The 23,619-nt window shown below is 42.2% G+C and overlaps 1 non-coding gene and 1 pseudogene across 1 annotated transcript; both read left to right on the forward strand.

Moving 5' to 3' along the window:
- Nucleotides 1-23,619, forward strand: part of LOC141323571 (uncharacterized) — a 55,243-nt pseudogene that overhangs the window by 18,168 nt on the left and 13,456 nt on the right.
- trnat-ugu (transfer RNA threonine (anticodon UGU)) lies at nucleotides 3,222-3,295 on the forward strand. The gene has a single exon. It is a non-coding gene; the product is annotated as a tRNA-Thr (tRNA).

Here is a 23,619-nt window from a genome sequence, read left to right on the forward strand (position 1 = left end):
GTCTGCTAAATGAATAAATGTAAATGTATATTGATAAAATTTGTTCATTTTGTGATCATGTTGAAGAAACAGCTGTTCTTTTATTGTGATTGTAGTATAACATATATGTTTTGGGTTCATTTAGGTTTTTGTATTTTTTAATTCTAAAATAAATATTTTTTGTCAGGAAAACCCAAATTCTTTATTTTTTGAATATGTTTTTTTTTTTTTATTTGTATTCAAAATTGTTTATCCATACGCAAAACTAGCCTAAATTCTTGTTGAATTTCTCTTTTCATCCCTGAGGCTTAACAAAAACAACAAATCCATTTTTTGATAAACTATAATGTTAATAATTTGATTCAGAGATATTTAATCATATTTCCGTGTATATAATCGCATTCTTTGATGTGAGCAAGCCTAATAGTTATGTTTTCAGGTTTTTTCATTATGATTGTTCATTGTTAAAGATAAATACCATCTTTCCCTGAACCTGTAATAATAAGTTATGTTTTATAATAATAAAAAGAAAATAAGCACAACAGATGCTCAAATAACTCATAGCATTAGTAACACAATGACCCTACCTTGTACATCTTCCTCCATGTTTGCAATATCTGCACAAAGGAAACGTGGATCAGCTGCTCGAAGATCTTGTGTTTGGTGCATAACAAAATAATAAACGATTCTAGCATTAAAAAGTATAATAAATAAAGGTAAAATCATAATAAAATAATAATAATAATAATAGTAGTCAGTCCAGCCCATGGAATTTTCTTTTATAACCGACCTGGCCCCCCATTAAAGAAAAGAAAAATATGTGGCCCGCTCAGAAAAAAGTTTGGGGACCCCTGCTCTAGATGCTCTCGCTGGCTCTGGGCTCATTGATGATGAAGAGGCCACAGCAACATCTGGTCCAGATGAGGCAAAGGGCAGGTGGAGTGATGGAGGGTCTCATCGATGGCACTAGACTATTTATTTCCAGGATGCTGCTGTGGATTTCTCCTTTCTCACTGCACACACCAGTCTGCAGACATTTCAGATCATACAAAGATGCACAAATACAATACAAAAGCTGTCATTTTAACAGCACAATGTCATCAGATCTCTGTATTAGAAGTAACAAACAAAATGAACAATCTTTATATTAAGTTTCACATTTTACTTTTTTTTCCTGTAAATGCTGCTGTCATCTTTTTTTTTTTCAGGTCCTGAAAAAAACCCACAAAATATCTGCAACAAAGGCACAGAAATCAAGAATCAGAAAAGTGGTGTAATAGCTCTGCTTAATTTATTTTTTTTATTTTTTATTAAATATTATTAATAAACTGCAACTTAAGGTTTAAAATATGTTTTATTGATGTCTGTAGTGTACTCACTCAAAGCCTTTGATGGCAGCACTGCTTCATCAATCATTCTTCACCTGACAAGCATACTTGCCTCATCTGTCCCTGTAACATCCAGCCAAGATTCAGTTCCCTCTGATTCGTGTGCTCAATACTACATTTATGAGGTAGCTGTTGTGTTAATTGGTTTATCATCAAATTCAAATGCTCCTGAATTTATCAACAGTACTATTAGACAAATGAAACAGATAACTCATGTTTAGTTACTATATGTACATGTGTTTATTTACATAACATTAATCTAAAGCAGTGTTGGCAACAGTGAATTCTAAATTAACTCAAATAATGTCCATCACTCATTTAGATGTCTGTTTCGTGTTGTGATGGGCTCATTTAATTCTCTCAGAACTTATTCCTGTCCGTTGTTAAACATTTAGTAATCATATTTAAGATGTCTATGGTAGCTATACGTAATAAAACGTGTTTTACAGCGAGATCAGAAATATACTTTAGCATTACTGTCTAATGTCTTGGCACCTTATGCAAATCAACAGTTTACGATACAGTAGCTCAACAAATATGATTTTAAGACAGTGAACCGTGTTTCGGTTTGCACCCTGGTCGCGTTTTGGCCTCCTGTGGCCTCCTGGGATTGAAAAGTGTGCATCAGATGAACACTTCAGAATCTGGGCTGAAGCAGTAGGGATTTCTCGCCTACTCTTTTATGAATACTGAGGTTTCGAAGGTACTTCTTTCTTCACGTACTCTTTTTCCCTAATATATAGTAGGTAAGTAGGCATATTCGAACGCACTTTAAGTATACGTTTGTCCGAATCTAGTGAGAATTAGTCCACTCGCCTACTAATTCTCGCCTACTCTTTTATGAATACTGAACATTCAAACATACTTTTTTCCTCGCCTACTGCTTTTTACCTACTATATAGTATGGAAGTATGCGGTTTCGAACGCAGCGCCTCTCTTTTAAGCGTACCAGCACCTTTCCCGCCTCTGGATGTTTTGACCCTCTGAGTCACCCTCCCGACAGCCTTGCTTTTGATTTGACGCCATGGCTTAGTTGGTTAAAGTGCCTGTCTTGTAAACAGGAGATCCTGCGCTCGAATCCCAGCGATTCCTTTGGTTGCGCGCCACAATACAGCCGAAGTCGTGCTTTACCAAAAAAATGGGCAGCGAATGGGGACACAGAGGAGCTTGAGTTGCGATTTTTGCCATTTTCTTAAGCCCATCATGCGCAGTGTTGCAATCGGACAGCAGAAACCATTTGGAGGCCTCCTGTTCCCAGCGTAAATTGTTTTTTAAAAAAAAGTCAATCATATTTAAAAGGTAGCAAAACATGCCCAAGAACCAATTCAGTGAGGTATGGCAATAACTGTCTTGCATCAAGTGGAGGAAGCAGGACGTACAAAGTGTTTATTCATGCATCGTCTAAGCCGCCATCCCCACGATTAACATGTGGGTTGGCGCCGTGGCTTAGTTGGTTAAAGCGCCTGTCTAGTAAACCGGAGATCCTGGTTTCAAATCCCAGCGGTGCCTTGCAAATGGCAGCTTGGATCTTTTTGCCCTCCCTTGGACCTGAGGCCCTTACAGTGCCTCTGCCTTTCAAACAACACTGGGCACTGCAATTGTCCTTCCTGCAGAGAGAGAACGCGCTCTTTTACTGTTGGACGGTCACAGACCTGGAAGGCCAGCCTGGGTTTGAATCCCAGCAATGCCTCTGGTTGCGCACCACAATACAGCCAACGTCGTGCTTTATCAAAAAACAGACGGCGAAATGGAGACACATAGAAGCTCGAGGACAGCGGGCAGCTTGCCTTGCAACACTACCCTCTCACATGCTTTTGAAGGATAGCATCGTAGGCTAACGGGTCCCACCAAGGAGGCGCTGTGGCTTAGCTGGTCAAAGCGCCTGTCTTGTAAAGAGGAGATCCTGGGTTCAAATCCCAGCGGTGCCTTGGGCGGTTTTCCAGTCCAGCAAACGCAAGCTTTTCCGATTGCGAGTGGTTAATTTTGCAAAACACAGTTGTCGGCAAACGCCTTAAAGCTGTCCAGCGCCCGATCAGCCAACGCCTGGCCTCTTCTCTGGAAGCCTGGATTGTCAGAGTCGCCCTCCCGGAGGGCTAATGTGCTGCCCGGCTAGTCTAGTAAACAGGAGATCCTGCGTTCGAATCCCAGCGATGCCTTTGGTTGCACGCCACAATACAGCCAATTTTCAACAATTTTCAATACTGCTTTCAAAGGGCTTTACAAGTTCCCAGGGACCCTTATTCCTTGGATGGGATGATGAAGAGCCCTTTGAAGCTGCATTGACAATTAATTTTGGACCTTCAACCTGTTGGCTCCCATCGAAATATGTAGAAAAAATCCTGGAAGGTTTTCCTCAAAAACCTTTTTGACAGAAAAAGAGACTTAAGCATCTTGAATGACAGAGGGGTGAGTGAATTATCAACAGGAAATATTTGTGTCAGAATTGATCTAAAAACTGAATAAATACAAAACCAACACATATACAAAATTATCAAGACTTAACAATTTTATTAGTTTCAGATGTAAATTTAGATTATTGAATTTTCGCTACTAGTTATTCAAGTTATTATAGTTATTATAACTATACTAGTTATTTCTATCTCATCCACATCATTTTATTTTAATCCACAATATTCTACTGACTCCCATGGGCTCCAAACACAGTGGTGTCCAAAATTATTAGAACACTAGTATTTTTACCAGCTAAAAAGGATTTTAATTCAGTCATGTTTATCTTTTGCTGTAGTGTTTCAATGGGTAATTTATTTTATATTTCTAAACATTAATTTTGCCATTAAATGTAATAATCCAGTAAGACTTTTGTTTGACAACAGCCAGTGCTCCAAACAGAGATCTGATCTTATCATCATCCATTCTGCACAGAATGACAGAACAAACTGAGACAGATTGAATCTAGAAGAACTGTGGCAACGTCTCCAAGATGCTTCAAGAGGCCCACCTGCAAACCTGAAAAACTATCTGCAAGTGCACCTAGTGCAAAAGCTGCTTTAAACACAGGATGATGGTCACACCAAATGTTGATTTAATTTAGTTAAAAGAAGTTAATTGATAAAGATAACATTTATGATATTTTTATCAACATTCTCATTTTACAGAATTTGTACACAAGTGAAAAATACTATGAACTTCCCTTTAAAAATAAAATTAATGTTAGTGTGTCTTAACGTTAGAAATGAATACTTACTTCCTCTGAAGATCATGTATTAGAAGATTTTCATTCCCAAATCTTCAGGATCATAAGGAGGAAAACACACACACAAGCATTCAATTAAATTAAAATGAATTTGTTTGATAAGACATTATCTACTTACTGACAGACATGGGCTTACGAAAATGTACTCACCAGCTCCATACCAAATCTGCACAGCTGATCCAAAATCCTGGTTTACATATAGTATTCTTCTCCATGGAGTCCAATGATCATACTTTCAGGTCCTCTCTCTGTCAGATGAGTTCACATAACAGTGTTCTTAGGTTAAGTTACTCATTTTGAAGTTCTGTCACATTTTGTGAGTTTGATCTTAAAACTAGCATGGGTGCACGATATGACTATATTATTTCACAATAGTAATATATCACAGTATAGTTATTTATAATATTGTATTTCATTCAACATACGATCAAAGTAGCAAATTGACGTTACAAACAATAGGACTAATACAAAGGCAAGTTAAGTACATTTAATGATTTTCTCTTTAGTATTTTGTTGCTTGATTATAATTAAGACCGACTGCTTGTAACGATAGGCTTAATTATACTGATGTAACTTTAAAATCCAGTAACTGACACCTAACTTGGTTTGTTAACCTGGACTCAAAACATTAGCGACTGTGTTTAAGTAAATTACATCTTAAGGAAACTGTCTGTATTTGACTATTCAAGTGAGGTGCAGATTTCTTTCACTACATATATTCGGCAAGATATAAATATAACATTACCGCCTAGCCGCAGCTAACAAAACACAGTAACACACACTAGTAGGATACTAAGATATGTAACGTAGACTAACTATGTACACTTTTTGTCTTTTATCGCACGCCATTGACCACTCCTCCGTTGTTGAAAGCCTGACAAGCATGTTTGTGTGATCATTCTCTGGGAGAATACCTATTGCACAGTTCACACATTGATTGATGTCTTTTGGACCAATAGTTTTTGAGAAAAGTGGGGAAAGGCACCTCCTCCGCACGTAGGGCTGGGTATCGAGTTCGATACTTTTTAAGCACCGACTGAATTGTCTCGATACTATCGAGTATCGAAAAAATCATTTTCGTTCGGTACCAAATTTCGATACCCAAGGATATAATCTTGTCAACATCAGTGAGCTAGAAAACGTGCGGTATCTTTTACTTGCCCAGATCAAATGCTGGTGATTAGCTGCGGCGAGGCTGCCTTGAAAATCAATAGTTTATGGCGGTCAAGCCCACTCGCCCAGAGCTTGTCAAATGTGAGGCTGTAATGTACACTATACTTTAAAGCATAGCATAAATTTAACACAAACGATGTATAAGAGATCAAAAGTATTTCTACAATATGCCAATATTGACGGCAACAGCGTGCGATGCAATATTTGTAAAAAGGTTATCGCGTCCAAGACTGGCAAAACGTCAAATATGAGAAAACACCAGACAACATTCTGTCGGATACAATTATGGCGCCTCAGTCTCAATATAGTCTCAGTATAGGTACAACGCAACATACATTCACATCAAACGATAACTCAGAGTTGCACTCAGGGGAATCATTTTCACTGGGGACACGCTTTTCAAAATCCCGTTTGTGTCCTCCCACTTTCAAAAGGTTTTGTTAAAGTAATCTCTTGTATTGTAGAATGCACGCTCATCACCGCCGAGTTTCGCGGGATCGTTGAAACAAAACCAAAAGTAACACCCGCACACACATTTAAAGCAATTTTAATACCCCACGTTTAGAGAACGACTCCCCAATGCGCGCAAATTAGGCTACATAAAATATTGAAGCTGTTATTAGTATGTGGGCTAATAAATTGTGTAGTTGTCTATTAATAGCTCTGTATCATGCTTGAAGATTCAGTCTCTTTTGCACTTTGATTTTTGAAAGAGTAGCCTATTTTGATTATGGCTGTATTTATTGTCTACACCACTAAGAAAGAACTGTCGTTTATTTTTTGTTATTTATAATATATTTTGTCATTTATTTAGATTTAAATCTAAATGCACTGGTTGCCTCTAATTTAAATGGCTGTACTTATAATAAACATTTTGTTCATATACTCATATTATCATTCATTCTTGTCCCTTGCTTAAGGTGTAAACTAAATATATTAAAAAGGCTTTCAGAATCAGCCCATTTACTTGTAAAACATCAGCAATCAAAATCGACCTTGAAGAATCAATATCAGTGCTACATGCTAATTTTTCTGAAGAAGAACTGTTGAGTGATTTCAGGTGATCTTAAAAGGTTAGTTCACCAAAAGATGAAAATTCTGTAATCAATAAGATCATTTGGATTTAATGAAAGAGCTTTCTGATCCTCCTATATTTACTGGATATGCATTTTCAATGCCCAGAAAGGAACCAAAAACATAGTCGAAATAAGTCAATGTGAATACTTCTGTGTAAAGTAAACAAAAATAACTTTATTCAAAGATTTATCCATGGGAGGATCAGAACGCTCTTGGATAAAATCCAAAATATCTTCATTAGTAGATAATGACAGAATTCAAATTTTTGGGTGAACTAAACCTTTAAGCAGCAGTGAGCCTCACAAATACTTAAATCTGATTGAGTTAAAACTGTTTGAACTTTATTATAAAAACATTCACTGATATATTGTGTTAACTACACTTTGTTCATTTTGCGCTTTTGTTCCTTTGTTTATTGGTCTTAGAGATAAGCCTGATGTGAAAGTGTCACAAACATCCTGAAAAATTAATCTCGTTAAAATACATTTCTTAAAATAAAATTATAGAAAAAAAGTATCGTTCAGAACCGGTATCGAATTCAGGGTATCGGTATCGGTATCGGTATCGAACATTTTGCAACGATACCCAGCCCTATCCGCACGTGTACGGAAGATGATAAGCATTAACGATGTTCCGTACAGGCTTACGATGGTGTTCCGTACAGAGTGCGCATCTTGATTTCAATGACAAAAATGGACATTTAACGGATCAACAGTGTGCCATTTATTTGTTTTTACTGAAGAAAACAACATTTAAATTAATAAGGAAGGTGAGTACCCTTTTATTTGTTTAAAAGTCAAGTAATTTGCTACTTAAATAAGCTAGATGACCACGCGAGCTAGGCCTGATCGTGTCGCAATATTTTGGCATATGGGTTAATAACCATGTGAAATGTTAGTAAATAGCATTAAGTTAACATACCATGCGTTTCTTAAGATAAACAAGGACAAACAATTTGAACTGATTTAAAATATTTAATGATTAACCAATTTGAAAACTTTTGTGACACTGTCACATTAAGTTAAGTGTTCCTTTGAAAACAGAAATGCTTAGGATTGCTCAGGAGGTATTATATTGGTTCACATAATGTTTATGTATGATGAATGATACTCCTGTGTATTTCTGTGTGATATGCTTAGCATCCACTGTGTATGTTGGTAAGAGGAGATGTCTCTTTAAAGCTCGGCCGCCCGCACTTGCGAGGAAGGCGTGCCTAAGCTTATGAATGGAGGGTGAATCAGGAAGGAAAGGAAGGGTGTTTGAATTCATGGCGCCAGCAATGTTTGCTGCAGCTGTAATATTTAAAGCTTGTTTCTTATGGTTTGATAGCTTTTTCAAACGTTACTTTAAGAGACTGCTTTAATGGTGGAGAGAGGACGAAAAATATTCAATCACCTGGGGCCTCATGTACAAAGACTTGCGTTGAATTAATACTAAAACATTGCGTACGTACAAAGCTGTAAATGTGCGTACGCAGTAAAAAAATCAGATGTACGAAACACTGCGTACGCGGAATTCCACGCATAATCTCTTTGTACATCTGAATTAACGTGAATTTGAGCGCACATGCACGAGCGCAAAACCCCTCCCTGCCTCCTCCCCCATATTAATATGGTAATGACTCCACTTTGGCAAAACCAAACGAAAAAGCAAGCAAGAGAAACTTAACAGAATGTGAATTGAAGGTGCTCCTACCGGAGGTAAACCGGAGAAAAACTGTTATTTGCAAGCTTGTAAAAAAATAAATAGAAAAAATAGAGTGGGAGAGTTTAGCTAACGCGGTTAACGCAGGGGGGTCTGAACATCGCACTGTGAACAAATTAAAAAAGAAATGGTCCGATGTAAAGGTGCAGGTAAGAGGAGAACAGCGGCGACTTACGTTTCAGCGCATCAGTCAGTCATAGAGCGGAAGCAGATGAACGTCTTTGTCTTGTAATGGTAAAATATATTGTTGTTTGAATAAGTACAACATTGTCTTAAAGTAGGCCTATGTCTATAAAGGTTCATATAATGCATCACCACACGGTGTGATGTTGACATAATGTGATTTAGTTTGACACAAAGCAACCGAGTGATCCTTGTCAGCTAGGTAAAATATATTATAAGAAATTTCTATTTTGATTTTATGGCTATCTGCTGAATTTGCTGATACTTGTAAATTACATGATGTAATTTATTAACATTTCATCATATTATATAGCCTATATAGCCATTGAGAGGGACATCCCAGTGGATCACAGTGTTGTTTTAATTAGTTTACATAAGATATAAGATATTTACATAAGATCCCCTCTATATGTATGTATTATCTGTATAAAAGTTATTAATACTTATTAAATATAATATAAGAATATTATTGTGTGTGTGTGTTTTTTTTTTTTTTTTTTTTTTTTTTTTGTGGTGGAGAGGTTGGGGGGTGCCCTTTTTTCAGTTTCAGCACATGCCCCTCAAAAGGTCTGTGCCAGCGGAATTTCAGTTGCCCAATCGCCCGCTACAAGTGCGAGAATGGGCATCATTGTATCTGCGCTCTTGGTCAGTTTGTGGGTTGTTGAGGGGGGTTAAACGCCACGTCTTTAATGGATAACCGCGGTCTCCTGATAAATAATTACGCTCAATAAAATAAAAAAAAGTAAAACTTGGCTGTTTCCGATTCATGTATCCAAATTGGTCTTCGATCGCTTGCGGTTACATTAGGAAAACCGGGGATCGCTGCTAATTGCGCTTTGTTTGGCTGGTCAACTGCATGGTATGGAAATCTTATATACCTGCTAGACATGCGGATGATCCCGTCCCATACATCTGGCATTGCACGGCTCAAAGACGACTGGCTTAACCCAGAGCGGTCTGCCAGTTCTCTTGGGAAAGAACCATTTGCCAGGAAACCGAGCGTTATCAGCACCTGTAAGGGAACGGGTAATGCGTGGCTCCTCGCTGTCTCCAAATTTGGACCCAACTCAGCACAGAGCTCCAAGAGGAGCTCTTGGAGATCTGAAACAGCTTATAAGCCAGTCATCATCGTGGGCCAGAAAATCACCGTGATCCCTAAAAACGCGTTCCCTTCGGATTTGGCCATTGACAAAGTCCTCCAATAAGGCCAACACTGCCATTGCCATAGACTAAGGGATGTATACATTTGCAAATGCTTTTATATGTTCTAAATCACATAAATGGTAGAAAAATATTGTCTCAATTAACCCATTTTATCAATTATAAATTAATAGCAATGTTTTCCACATGTGTTGGTGCGATACTTTGTAGTGTGCAATTTAAAATAATTGCCTCTAGGAGTCGCCAAGGGACATAAAACAAACACACGCACAAAAAATACACGTACGCCAGACATGGAGTTGGCGTGGATCAACGCACATTCTCACGTTAATTTCATCTTTAGTAAATCCAAACGTGAGCGTGAAATCTGGCGTACGCAAAGTTTTTGTGCGTACGCAGCGTTGATACATGAGGCCCCTGGATTTTTCACTCGTGTACACATCTCTGGCAAACGGATTATTCTCATGGACTAATTGTTTCCTTTTTTGGTGTGTTTGTGGATTACTTTTTTGTCTCGTTCCGATCGAGGATCATTCCCATGGACTAATGGACTAAACGTTTCCCCGGTTGGAAAGACTGTAGCGAGCTCATGAGGCAGCCCGGACATTTTTTTTATTTATTTTTCCTGTACGGGGTGTTTGAAGGTGTTGAGTGCACGGGATTATTGTTTCATTATAATATACTGCGCTCAGCGCGTCATTCAATTGAGTTGTTTTGTGTATTTATGTTTATGGTCTTCAGCGCCGTCTGAATATTATTGTTATCTTTTCTGCTGGATGACTTATTTACTATCATACATCGGCTCGTGCTAATTGATATGTTAGAGAAAGCATTGATGTAGGTGACAGAATTGAAGCTTTGATGATATTCGCCATTATTGTATTCATTCCAAAGAATCTCCTTGTGCGTTGATAGCAACTCTGCTGTTTAAAAAGAATAGTTAAAGGGCGGATTGTTACAGATGGTGGCCCGTACGGGGAATGAAATGTAATTTTGTTGATTTTGCTTTATTACCAGAGCTAAGTGAATATTGTTTACTGGTACATATATATATATTAATTATATTTTTAATATTTGCTGAATACTTTTCCTGAGCAATCCTTGCATATATTATACTTTGTTTGATATTGCATTTAAGCACGCACACACACACACACACACACACACACACACACACACACACACAAATGACAGACGTGCCAGAAATAAGAGTCGCACAACTTGTGGAGCTTGATGAAGTCCAGGATGAAATATCTGAGCATGACACCAGGGCCTCTATACCTACGTCAGAGCATGGGGCTAGTGAACAGCACCATGAAGCAAGGGGAGATGCATGGGTCACTAGGAGAAATCCTGTGGGGGAAGTAACATCCCTGATTAGTTCACTTTATATCTCAGATCCAGAAGAGAATGAACAAAGCATTGTTGATGAGGGAGACACATCTTATCTCACACTTCCCGTTCTTACTACTATTACCAATGATTTGGGATCAGTCATGGATAGATTAAATACACTTGAGACGGACTTTAGAGATTTGATTAATAGTGCATTGAACAGAGAAGGGAGCATAAGGAGTTATGTTAACAGAAGTGTTGAGGTGCTTGAGCAAAGCATGATATCAACATTAAAACAGTTTGAGGAAAAATTAGTGGATTGCTTGCAAAGGCGTGATGAAAAGTGGAAAGCAGAACATGAACGTCTGAAGCGAGTTAGCCATGTTGCTCTCCCTAGTTCTCTTCCACGCACTGGAGTTACTCTTCTTTCACCCCATAGCCGCTCTACTCCTGCTCAAGTTTCATCCAGTGCTTTCACACAAACTGCAGCTCCTCTGGGTATAGACGCACATGTAATGAGCCCGTCTATCAGCAGAATCACTCCATCTCGGCTTAACCACATGCCAGCTCCTGACATGGCGGTTGGTACTGACAATATTGGTCAGTCTTCAAATCCTTATGCTCGAGTGTTCATTCCGTGCCCGCCAGTTTCATCCGGTGCACCGCTTCAGACACCATTCAGTGGAGCACTTTCTCTTCCACCTATCCAGTCTTTCATGCCAAGCACCTGTATCTCACCTTCGTTGGGTGTTTCATGTAGTCAAGCCATCAGACCACCTGTGGTTTATTCACGACCAGCTATTCAGATGGAATTTCCTTCATTTAGTGGATCTAGGGAGGTGGCCGATGTTCTCAACTTTGTTGATCGCTGCGAAACATTTTTTGCAGTATGGCCATTGTCTGATGCAGAGCTAATAGGCGCCTTATCTAACACTCTGAAAGGGCCAGTACATAGCTGGTGGATGGTGGTGAAACACAGGGTGAACAACTGGTCTGAATTTAAGAAAGCCTTTATGGATGCCTTTCTCCCCCCTGATTACCTCACCGAGGTAGAAGAAAAGCTCAGGGACATGGTCCAGTTGCCTGATCAGTGTCTGAGGGATTTTGCTTACGATTACCGTGCTCTCTGTTTGCGGTGGAAGCCAGACATCACCGAAACCAAGTTGGTGCGCAAAATCCTTAATAACTGCAACCCTCGAATAGCTGGTTGTTCTCCGGGGTACGGTAACAAACGTGGACCAGTTGGTTCAGACTGGCACCTTGGTGGAGAAAGACTGCACATCGTCTAAAGAATACTGGGGGAAAGTGGACCAGCAAAAGGCCAAGGAAAAGGGCTTAAGGAAGACCCAGGACAAGGGACCTGCTAAAGAGTTCAAGAAACCTGCTGATGTGGTGACAGTAGTGCAGCTAGGACGGAAATCTCCAATGGTGCTCCTCCATGTTCCAACAGAAGTGAGGGGAAGGCAGTGTCATGCGGTGTTTGACACAGGATGTACTTACTCACTTATGCAGCAGAGTCTCTGGCTGGAGCTGGCTCGTGATGGTGAGCGACTGAAGTCGAGTGACAATCAAAACTTCGCATTGGCCGATGGGAAGACTTATGGTGCTGTGGGGAAGACACAGATGATGTGCGTCTGGCATGAGGTGAAATGGACGCTGGAAATATTCATCATGGCTGACAACCACTTGGCTTTCCCTATCATTCTTGGTTTGGATTTCCTCAGAAAAACCTCTACCATCATTAATATGGGAGACCACACTTATGGGGTGAAAGGACCCAGGGGTTATAATTTCCATCCCTTTCTGTCTCACCCGCTGGAGGAAACGTTGATGCAGGAACCTGAAACTAGTTACAATGCCAGCCTATATGTGGCTGTTCCTTACCCGGGGGCTTTGAGTCCATTACCACCATTGGGAGTGGTGTCTTCTGCTTTTCCAGACCAATCTTCAGAGGTTACAGAACTGTTCCAGGCCTGGCCGAGGGTGTGTTCTGGGACACTGGGCAAGACCAAGGTTGAAGAACATCGTATCTTTACCACTGACGAGGTGCCTGTTCGCTGCAGGGCATACAGGGTCTCGCCTTTTAAGCGGCAAATGATTGCTGACCATGTGGAGCAGATGCTCAAGGATGGAATTATTGAGCCGTCACAGTCCGCCTGGGGTGCTCCGGTGGTATTAGTCAAGAAGCCAGATGACTCCCTTCGATTTTGTGTGGATTTTAGGCACCTTAATGCCAAAACCCATCCAGATGCCTACCCTATGCCTATTATCCACGAGATACTGGAGTCTATGCATGGTGCAGCCTTTTTCAGCACTCTTGACTTGAAGTCTGGATATTGGCAGGTCGCCATGTCCGAAGACAGTAAGGCCAAGACGGCTGTGATAACACCTATAGGTCTCTACCAGTTCAAGTGTATGCCTTTTGGACTCCGAAATGCTGGAGCCACTTTTCAGCGACTGATGGAGAAGGTTTTGGGAGAGCTTAGAGGGAATACCTGCTGTGTGTATATTGATGATGTCATAGTTTTTTCGCCTACACATGAACAACATCTCCAGGATCTGCATGCCGTCTTAGGGAAGTTCCACAAGGCTGGTCTGACCCTTAATATCAAGAAGTGTATCTTTTTCCGGCAGGAGCTGAGGTTCTTGGGCCATGTAGTCTCAGACAAAGGTGTGCAGGTGGATCCAGGAAAAATTGAGGCAGTTACAACATATCCTAAGCCTACTAACCTCAAGACCCTCCAGCGTTTTTTAGGTCTTGTGGGGTGGTACCACAAATTTATCGACCATTTTGCTGATTTGGCTGCCCCATTGAATCGTCTGAAGAGGAAGACCGTGGAGTGGTACTGGTCAGAGGAATGTCAGCAGAGCTTTGATCAGCTGAAGAGAGCGCTGGTGAATGCACCTGTTCTCATGCAGCCTGACACCACCCTACCCTTTGAAATCCACACAGACGCTAGCGATGTGGGTTTGGGGGCTGTATTGGTGCAGAAAACATCAGAAGGCGAGAAAGTGATTGCGTATGCATCCAGAGGGATACGTGGGGCAGAGTGTAATTACTCTACCTCTGAAAAGGAGTGTCTTGCCGTCGTTTGGGCGGTTGAAAAGTGGACGCACTATCTTGAGGGGGCTGAGTTCACCATATACACTGACCATGCTGCCCTGACCTGGGCCTTCAATTGTCCGAAGACCTGCTCTCGCCTGACTCGCTGGATCCTGCGGCTTCAACAGTTTCAATTTAGAGTCCAGTATAGGAAAGGACTCCATAATCTTGTGTCTGATGCCCTGTCCCGAGCAGTCGCACCTCCTTCTCCAACTGCCGTTTATGCTGCAGCAAATGCCTATGTTTCTTCTGATCTGCCTTCCTCTCTGTCTGAAATAAGGGAAGCTCAGGAAGAAGATTCAGAGGTCACCGATCTGGTCCAAGGGGCAGATGCTCTGAGTATGCCTGGCCGGATAGGATTCACAAAGCTGCAAGGCCTTCTGTATCGACGGTCACCTGTGAAAGAAGGAGGTGATAAATATCAGCTGGTCGTTCCAAAGTCTCTTGTACCGGTCTTTCTGACCTACTTTCACGATCATCCTCTGAGCGGGCATCGGGGTAGGCTGAAAACACTCTTGAGGATCCTTGAGGTCGCCTGGTGGCCATCCATTCGAAAGGACGTTTGGAACCACGTCAAGGTTTGTGCCATCTGCCAGGTCTATAAGGCTGGAAATCAAAAGCCAGCTGGCCTCATGCAGGCTACTCCTGTGGAAGAACCATGGACAAAGCTAGGGATTGACCTTATGGGGCCATTTCCCCGGAGTAAAAAGGGCAACACCGTCCTCCTTGTCCTTGTGGATTACTTTACAAAGTGGGTGGAGATGTTTCCATTAAAAGATGGCAAGGCACACCGCATTGTGTCAATTCTGAAGGATGAAATCTTCACCCGCTTTGGTGTTCCTCGGGAGTTGGTCTCTGACCGGGGGCCGCCGTTTACTGGCCATGAAATGGCTAACCTCTGTAAGACCTGGGGAGTAACGCAGAAATTTACCACCAGTTATCACCCCCAAGCTAACCTTACTGAGAGGTCCAATCGGACCATCAAGACGAGGATTGCATCATACGTGGGGAACCAACATAAGAACTGGGATCAGTGGATCAGGGAATTCCGTTTTGCCATCAACTCCGCCTATCATGAGACCACGGGCCAAACTCCTGCAGAGCTGGCGCTCGGAAGGTCCCTGAAAGGTCCACTGGAAAGACTTATTAGTTCACCTCCTACTCTACAACAGTTACCATACACCCTACTGGAAAGACAGAAACAAATGAATGACCGAGTCAAGAAGAGAGTTAGGGTGTGTCAGTCTAGACAAGCCAGGTATTACAATACCCACAGGAGAAGTGCACAACTCCTGCCGGGAGACCTGGTCTGGGTCCGCACTCACCCATTCTCTAAAGTCTCAGAAAACTTCTCATCGAAGCTTGCGCCTAAGTGGTCGGGTCCAGCCACTGTGATGAGAAAAGTAGGCCCCATCAATTACCATGTACAGTGGAATGACCAAAACAAAACGATGGACGATTAATGTGGTCAATCTGAAGCCCTATTTTGGGGTTCAGCCTCCGATACCTCTAGCTGGGGGGGGGGGGATCTGTGACACTGTCACATTAAGTTAAGTGTTCCTTTGAAAACAGAAATGCTTAGGATAGCTCAGGAGGTATTATATTGGTTCACATAGGCCCGGTTTCGCAGATAAGGCTTAAGCCTAGTCCTAGACTAAAATGTAAGTCTGAGTTGTTTCAACTGAAATAAAATTGCACTGATTGATTGTAAAATATATCAGTGCCTTTGTTTTGTCTCAAGATGCACACCAGTAATGTTTTTTTCTAAGCATGTTTATAAAAATTACTTAAATGTCCTTATTGAACTATGGTCAAATCCTGGCTTAGTCTAAGCCCTGTCTGGGAAACCGGGCCATAATGTTTATGTATGATGAATGATACTCCTGTGTATTTCTGTGTGATATGCTTAGCATCCACTGTGTATGTTGGTAAGAGGAGATGTCTCTTTAAAGCTCGGCCGCCCGCACTTGTGAGGAAGGCGTGCCTAAGCTTATGAATGGAGGGTGAATCAGGAAGGAAAGGAAGGGTGTTTGAATTCATGGCGCCAGCAATGTTTGCTGCAGCTGTAATATTTAAAGCTTGTTTCTTATGGTTTGATAGCTTTTTCAAACGTTACTTTAAGAGACTGCTTTAATGGTGGAGAGAGGACGAAAAATATTCAATCACCTGGATTTTTCACTCGTGTACACATCTCTGGCAAACGGATTATTCTCACGGACTAATTGTTTCCTTTTTTGGTGTGTTTGTGGATTACTTTTTTGTCTCGTTCCGATCGAGGATCATTCCCATGGACTAATGGACTAAACGTTTCCCCGGTTGGAAAGACTGTAGCGAGCTCATGAGGCAGCCCGGACATTTTTTTTATTTATTTTTCCTGTACGGGGTGTTTGAAGGTGGTGAGTGCACGGGATTATTGTTTCATTATAATATACTGCGCTCAGCGCGTCATTCAATTGAGTTGTTTTGTGTGTTTATGTTTATGGTGTTCAGCGCCGTCTGAATATTATTGTTATCTTTTCTGCTGGATGACTTATTTACTATCATACATCGGCTCGTGCTAATTCATATGTTAGAGAAAGCATTGATGTAGGTGACAGAATTGAAGCTTTGATGATAGGAATACCAGTAGATTTTGACCTTGTGGGGACATTTCTCAGGTGTTTTATGTTGACAGACAACATTTATGGCACAGCCAGTCGGTGTCTGGCACTTCCTCCACTTCTGCACACACAATTGGCACAGATCACACACTGGAGCCATTCATCAATGGCCTCATCTTCTGAGCCAGGTGGGACCACTCTACGGCAGACAGCACAGTGTTCTCCCTCTCCCGTCTGAGAAGGAGGTGCCTGCCTCTTTTGACATTTGGCCTCGTGGGCTTGTCTCTTTTCCTTCTTTCTTTTTTGCCATCTCTTCCTTGCACTTTCTTTTGTTTTCTTCCTTCTCTTTTCCTTTAGTTTCTTTTTCTACCAGCAGTTTGAAATACTCGTCGCTGGTGATAACACGGACTGGCAAAGGAATGCGACGCCTCACCTTCTCCTTCCTCTCCAGGGCTGGACTCATGAGAACGTTAGCCAGACTCTCAGGTATTACACCTGCTGCCACCAGGTAATTTTTGGGAGCCACCGGGTTACTGTCATGATCGGGGCTGTGGGTTTTCCCTCAGCCACCTGAGGTCGCTGTTTGCACTCACTCCTCTGATTCTTCACGTCTGTTTTGTCATTTGCACTGATCACCCACATCTGTTCACAATTATCTTTGGACTATAAGAACTCTTTCTGCTCACTCTGGATTCAGGTCTGCATTGTCTTTTGTCTTCTGTGTTTTTTGTGTTCCAGTTCTACCTATGACCTTGCTCTTGTTTTGTTCAGTTTATGTTGAGTCTACCGTGTTGGCTTTTTGTTTTTGTTTTTGTGTTTATTAAATATATTCTTTCTCTCCCTGCATTTGGACTCAGACCTCCTGTTATTCACCGTGACAGAATGCAGACCTCCATAATGGGTCCAGCAGGGAGGAATTTTTTTTTTTTGAGGCGGTGACCATTCCCTCTGCTCCCATGACGGAGGGGATGTCATTTGAGGCGGCATCGGCAGCGCGCTTTGAGTACATCTACGCCTGCCTGGCAGTGGATGCTCGTATCGCCGAGGCTATGCGGAAGCGCCCCTGCTTTGCGGTGGGGGTGGAGACGACTGCACTCTCTGTTCCGGACACGGGGGTGACCGCTCTCTCTGTTCCGGACGCGGCGGTGACCGCTCTCTCTGTTCCGGACGCGGCGGTGACCGCTCTTTCTGTTCCGGACGCGGCGGTGACCGCTCTCTCTGTTCCGGACGCGGCGGTGACCGCTCTCTCTCCCGGACGCGGCGGTGACCGCTCTCTCTGTTCCGGACGCGGCGGTGACCGCTCTCTCTGTTCCTGACGCGCCGGTGACCGCTCTCTCTGTTCCTGACACGGCGGTGACCGCTCTCTCTGTTCCTGACGCGCCGGTGACCGCTGACGTTCCTGACGGGGCGAGGCAAGCTCGCGTTCCTCTGACGGCGGGGCCCGCGGACATTCCTCTGGCGGCGAGACCAGCTCACGTTCCTCTTGCGGCGGTGTCCGCTCACGTTCCTCCGCTGCACGGGCCTGGCCCGCCATCCCTCCCCCTGATGCACCTTCCACCGTTCCTCCTCCCTCCAGAATTTTTGTTTTGGGAACGTCTGGTAGCCGTTCCCTAGAGAGGGGGTACTGTCATGATCGGGGCTGTGGGTTTTCCCTCAGCCACCTGAGGTCGCTGTTTGCACTCACTCCTCTGATTCTTCACGTCTGTTTTGTCATTTGCACTGATCACCCACATCTGTTCACAATTATCTTTGGACTATAAGAACTCTTTCTGCTCACTCTGGATTCAGGTCTGCATTGTCTTTTGTCCTCTGTGTTTTTTTGTGTTCCAGTTCTACCTATGACCTTGCTCTTGTTTTGTTCAGTTTATGTTTGAGTTTATGTTGAGTCTACCGTGTTGGCTTTTTGGTTTTGATTTTGTGTTTATTAAATATATTCTTTCTCTCCCTGCATTTGACCTCCTGTTATTCACCGTGACAGTTACAGGTGGGACGAGGTGTTTGAGTTGTGCTTAATCTGTCATCAGGTTGAGTGCTGGAGGTGAAGGTGAGAGTGGCGTGAGCACTGGATGGTGTGGGTGAATGAGTAATGGATGTTCAATTCAATTCAAGTTTATTTGTATAGCGCTTTTTACAATACAAATTGTTGCAGAGCAGCTGTACAAAAGTTTTAGGCTACTACAATATATTTAGTAGCTTATTAGTGGTGAATACTGTATGTTGAGTCGATGTACATATGATATAAATATTAAAATCAGTAACTGTGTAATCAAACAGATGATGAACACTAATTGCAATGGTTATGTGCTGTAATCGACTTGTAGGAAAATTATGTAGTGCTGTATGTTGTTTCAAGGCTGGCATCATCTGCGGTCCTCTGAGGGGTTGGCATCATCTCTTCTTCTGAATCCGGGCTGAATCTTGTGTAAACCCTAGTTACCACGGGATGGAAATCCCGTGGCAGAGACAGAGAAACAAAGAAATAATTAGCGTAGCTGCTGTTCCAACTTCCGACCAAACAAAAATGACGTGTTTAGCCCAAGCTGAGGAATATTAATGTGCATTTGATCAGATGATCAGATACAACGTTCTGAGATACATTATGTGAATGCTTGGCTCAGTGTTGTGGTGGCAGAGCTGGTTGGTGTAGCAGATGGTGTGGCAGGAGCGATGGATGTTGTGTCTGACGGAGTGGTGGGAGTGCTGGATGGTGTGGCATCATTTCCATCTGCAAATGGAAGCACTCTTTCCACCTAATAAAATAAAACGTATGTAAAACTCATTAACACACTTGAAAAGAAATGTAAGTAACTTAGAGGATGAATTATCATATTATTAATGTCAAAATACCTGGGTTGTGTCCACAGCAGCCCTGGAGAGAGGAAAGATGCCAGCCATGCGAAACCCAGCCTTAATGTTTTGGGCTGTGACTGCAGTGGGGTAGACATGTTTGAGGAGTGGTGACCCATCCTGGAAGCCATAGTGGAGAAAGCAGTCTTCAGTGGGTTGAAGACTGCAATGTCGAGGGGCTGCAGAATATGTGTTGTGTTGGCAGGTAGGCAGAGAATTTCAATTTGGTTTTCCCTGCAGAACATGATTACGTCTTTTGAAACGTGTCTCGTGTTGGTCCATGATTAAAATTAGTGGTCTCTCCTCAGGAGCATATTTCATAAATCATAAAGTTTAGGAAATCCCTGGACCACAATGATGAGCTGCTCCTCCATGTTTCTGCTGAGATTTCAATGTAACGGAAAAACGTGAGGAAGCTGATTGGTTGGTTCATGTCACATGACCTGCGGTGCGCTTGCAGCATTCTGAAAAGTTGAGAAGTTTTTATCTCGATGCAGCGCAGACGCGCCTGGAAAAACGCTTCCAGTATGCGCGCGCAAGCCGCGAGTCTCCATTTGAAATAATGAACTTGAGCGCCTAAAAGACGCTACATGTGAACGGCCCCTTAAAAAGAGCTCAGAGTCCATGTAACCCTTATCCTTGACACCATAGGGGGAGCTGAGGGTTGGTTAGGATGAGGGTTGTTTTAAGAATTAATGTGTTTTGCAGTGAAGTTTCCTTGAGTTTATATTTTGTAGTTTTCTTGTCTTTCACAGTTTGCTTCATTTAAGAGTGTGATGATACAGTTCTGTCTGGGAATGTTTTGTCTGTCTATTTCAGGGTTATCTGTCGGCAGGAAACCAGTTGAGTGCGGCTGCACAATCTTCCTCTCTTCCTTATAGTTGCCCTGGATCATCTGTAATTTTCCTTCCCATATGTAGAAGTATTTTCTTAAATGATATGTGAACCCCCGCCTACATGAAGGCTTGTAAGGGTGCTGTATAAAGATGGGACTGCCCCATCTTCTTTGGTAGATAGCAATAAACAAACTTGTATTAGACTTTGGTGTGTTGTTGTCTATCCCAAGCGCGCTTGTTGCTGATCCACTCGACAGACCTGAGAAACTGCAGTGACCCAAAACAAAGGTTCTAACAATTTGGTGACCCCTGACGTGATGTCTCTGATCAGGTAAGACAAAGTATAGTTTGACTACCTGATCAGTGACATTACTATTACTGTGTGTCTGTAATTACGTGACTTGGGCAAGACAGAGTATAGTCTGACTGTCTAATTAGTAATTGCTGATTAAATTGCGTAACTCGGGCAAGACAGAATATAGTCTGACTGTCTGATTACCAATTGTTTAACTGCGTAGTAGGGTAAGACAGAGTATAGTCTGACTATCTGTACTGACGTAAGGTATACCCTCAGCGAGGCTGGGAAGACCGCTATAAATCAAAATCGAAAACGAAATTAAAAGCAAAAGTGTGAGTCACGAGTTTCGGTCTGTCCCATGGTGAGGTGAATATCTGTATATATTATCTGTATATCTATCATGGGAGCCACCTATCCTAAACCAAATCCTGGCGAAACACCAAATTGGATGAATAGATGTAGTTGGGGTTTTACACAAATTTATGGGTGAATAATTTTTCGGGTTGGACCAAAGCCAATGGTGTGTATCCTACATATCCCCGAATGGGTTCTTTTGACCCAAATAATATGGCACAAGCTTTTCGATTGACATATAAAGGTGAAGGTGACCCTGAAAGGGACCAAAAATATATGAAAGACGGGTAAGATGTTTGGTTAAAAACACAAACCGTGTGGAATGATAAACAAGGCATTTCATTGCCCAGATCAGTTAAGGGTATCGTGCCAAAAAAAGCCGACGGGTAAGAACGAGAAACTACTGTTAGATGAAGCCGAGTCCAATTTGCAAAAAAAAAAAAAACAAACGACCAAAGCGACTGAATTTACAAACAAACTCTATCCAGACTTGTCTTCCGTTTCCACATTCTCGCCATGCGCGCCGCCGCCTTATCCTGCACCCGTGCCTTTCGCAGCTCGCCGCGCGCCCCCAGCAGAGAAAATAAATGAAGCTCATTTATGGATAACAAAACGACAGGGCCACATAGAGATAACTCCGCCGTCCGTCTCGACTATGAAAAACATTTTGAGCATGTTACCAGAAGTGGACAAACCAATAAAATTGTCGTGTAACAGCCATTTCACTGGCGCAGATTATAAGTTCATAATAATGTCAAAAATGGGTAATAAGTCTGATGAGACGCGTCTGCTCGAGGTTGTTCCCTGTCTAAAACCAGAAAATGATCGACCTAAGTGTGTGTGTCCAACACACTGATAAAGAGTCTTGCCTGGCTAAGACAACCTTGAAGATAGATAAAGCCTCTATGTGTGTGTGTGTCAGTCTCTATCTGCACTCAGTCGCTGTCTGCACTCCATCGGGAGTGTTGAAGCTGACTTCTGCTGATGAAACTGCAAACTATTTTCTTCAGTAAACAACAGCATCTTGTTGAAACACTTATTGAGGCCTCTTGTCTACCTTGCTCGTTAGCTATAGTAAAAACAAAGGGTCACTCAAATTTATACACAGATGAGGCTAAGTGTAACTAACTGGCTGACCTAAATGCAAAAAGGGCTGCTCAAGAGGGGCCTCCAAGCCCCCATGTTAATATAGCTGTAGTGTCAACCTCAAAAATGACGTCGTCAATGATTCCAGATGTTGACCTTGTCGCTGTCCAAAAAGCAGCAGCTGATAATGACCATCAATTTTGGTCAGTTTTTTCTGCGTCTCAGGGACCTGATGACCTCTGGCGTGACAAAGATGGTCGACTGTGTTTACCTACGTCTGTTTTACCGTTTCTCGTCCGCGAATTTCATGGTATCACTTATCGCGGCCGAAGAGGGGTACAATGCGAGCCTTATTTTGCGTCGACCAATTACCGCAAACGGTTAATGACATTCTTGACAGATGTTTAATTTGCGCTAAAAATAATATAAGGTAACCTCCAGCAAAACATCAACACCTGCCAAGGCCTAACCAACCGTTTACTGAATGGCAGGTTGATTTCACACACATGCCCAAGAGGGGACCTTTTAAATACCTCTTGGTGCTTGTGGACAAATTTTCTAAGTGGGTAGAGGCTTTTCCATGTGCGAAGGAAAATGCAAACGTTGTAGTGCAGTTTTTAACCAAAGAAATCATACCCAGATATGGTATTCCAGTATCAATAGATTCCGATAAGGGCACACCTTTCACATCAAAAGTATCTTAACAAAAGATAAGAAAAGCAATGATCAGTATGAATTCATCTGATTGGACAAGGGTTCTTCCAATTGTCTTAGCAGACCTAAGAATGATGCCTCAGCCAAATTTAGACAACTTATCACCCTATGAGGTGGTGATGGGCCGACCTTTCCCCATCCCTTGGTGCCATGGAATGGTAGGGATAGGTGTGGTGTTAACTGACCACATGTCCCTCTGTTGGCCTAATAGAAAAATTAACTGAATTCTGGGAAAGGGTTAACATGAAACACCCTGAGATCCCGAAAGCTAACTCACACCCCTTTGAAGTGGGCAATCAAGTATTGATAAAGAAATTAAAAACCGGGGGCCTTAATGACTCTCTGTATGATGGGCCTACAGAGATATTAGCTGTGACCAGAACTGCTGTTTTAACTGATCTTTTTCCACAGTGGATTCATGCAACCAGAGTGAAACCCTTGAAATGAAGAACAATGTATTACAAGTACTAACTGTTTTTGTTTTCCAGAGCAATAATCTGTATTGTCCTAGCTGTACTCATGGTACCCAACGCTTCAAAGGAGGAGGCCAAAAGAAACCACTTCTGG

This window comes from Garra rufa, chromosome 1 (genome assembly GCF_049309525.1).
Source record: "Garra rufa chromosome 1, GarRuf1.0, whole genome shotgun sequence".
Lineage (NCBI taxonomy): Eukaryota > Metazoa > Chordata > Actinopteri > Cypriniformes > Cyprinidae > Garra > Garra rufa.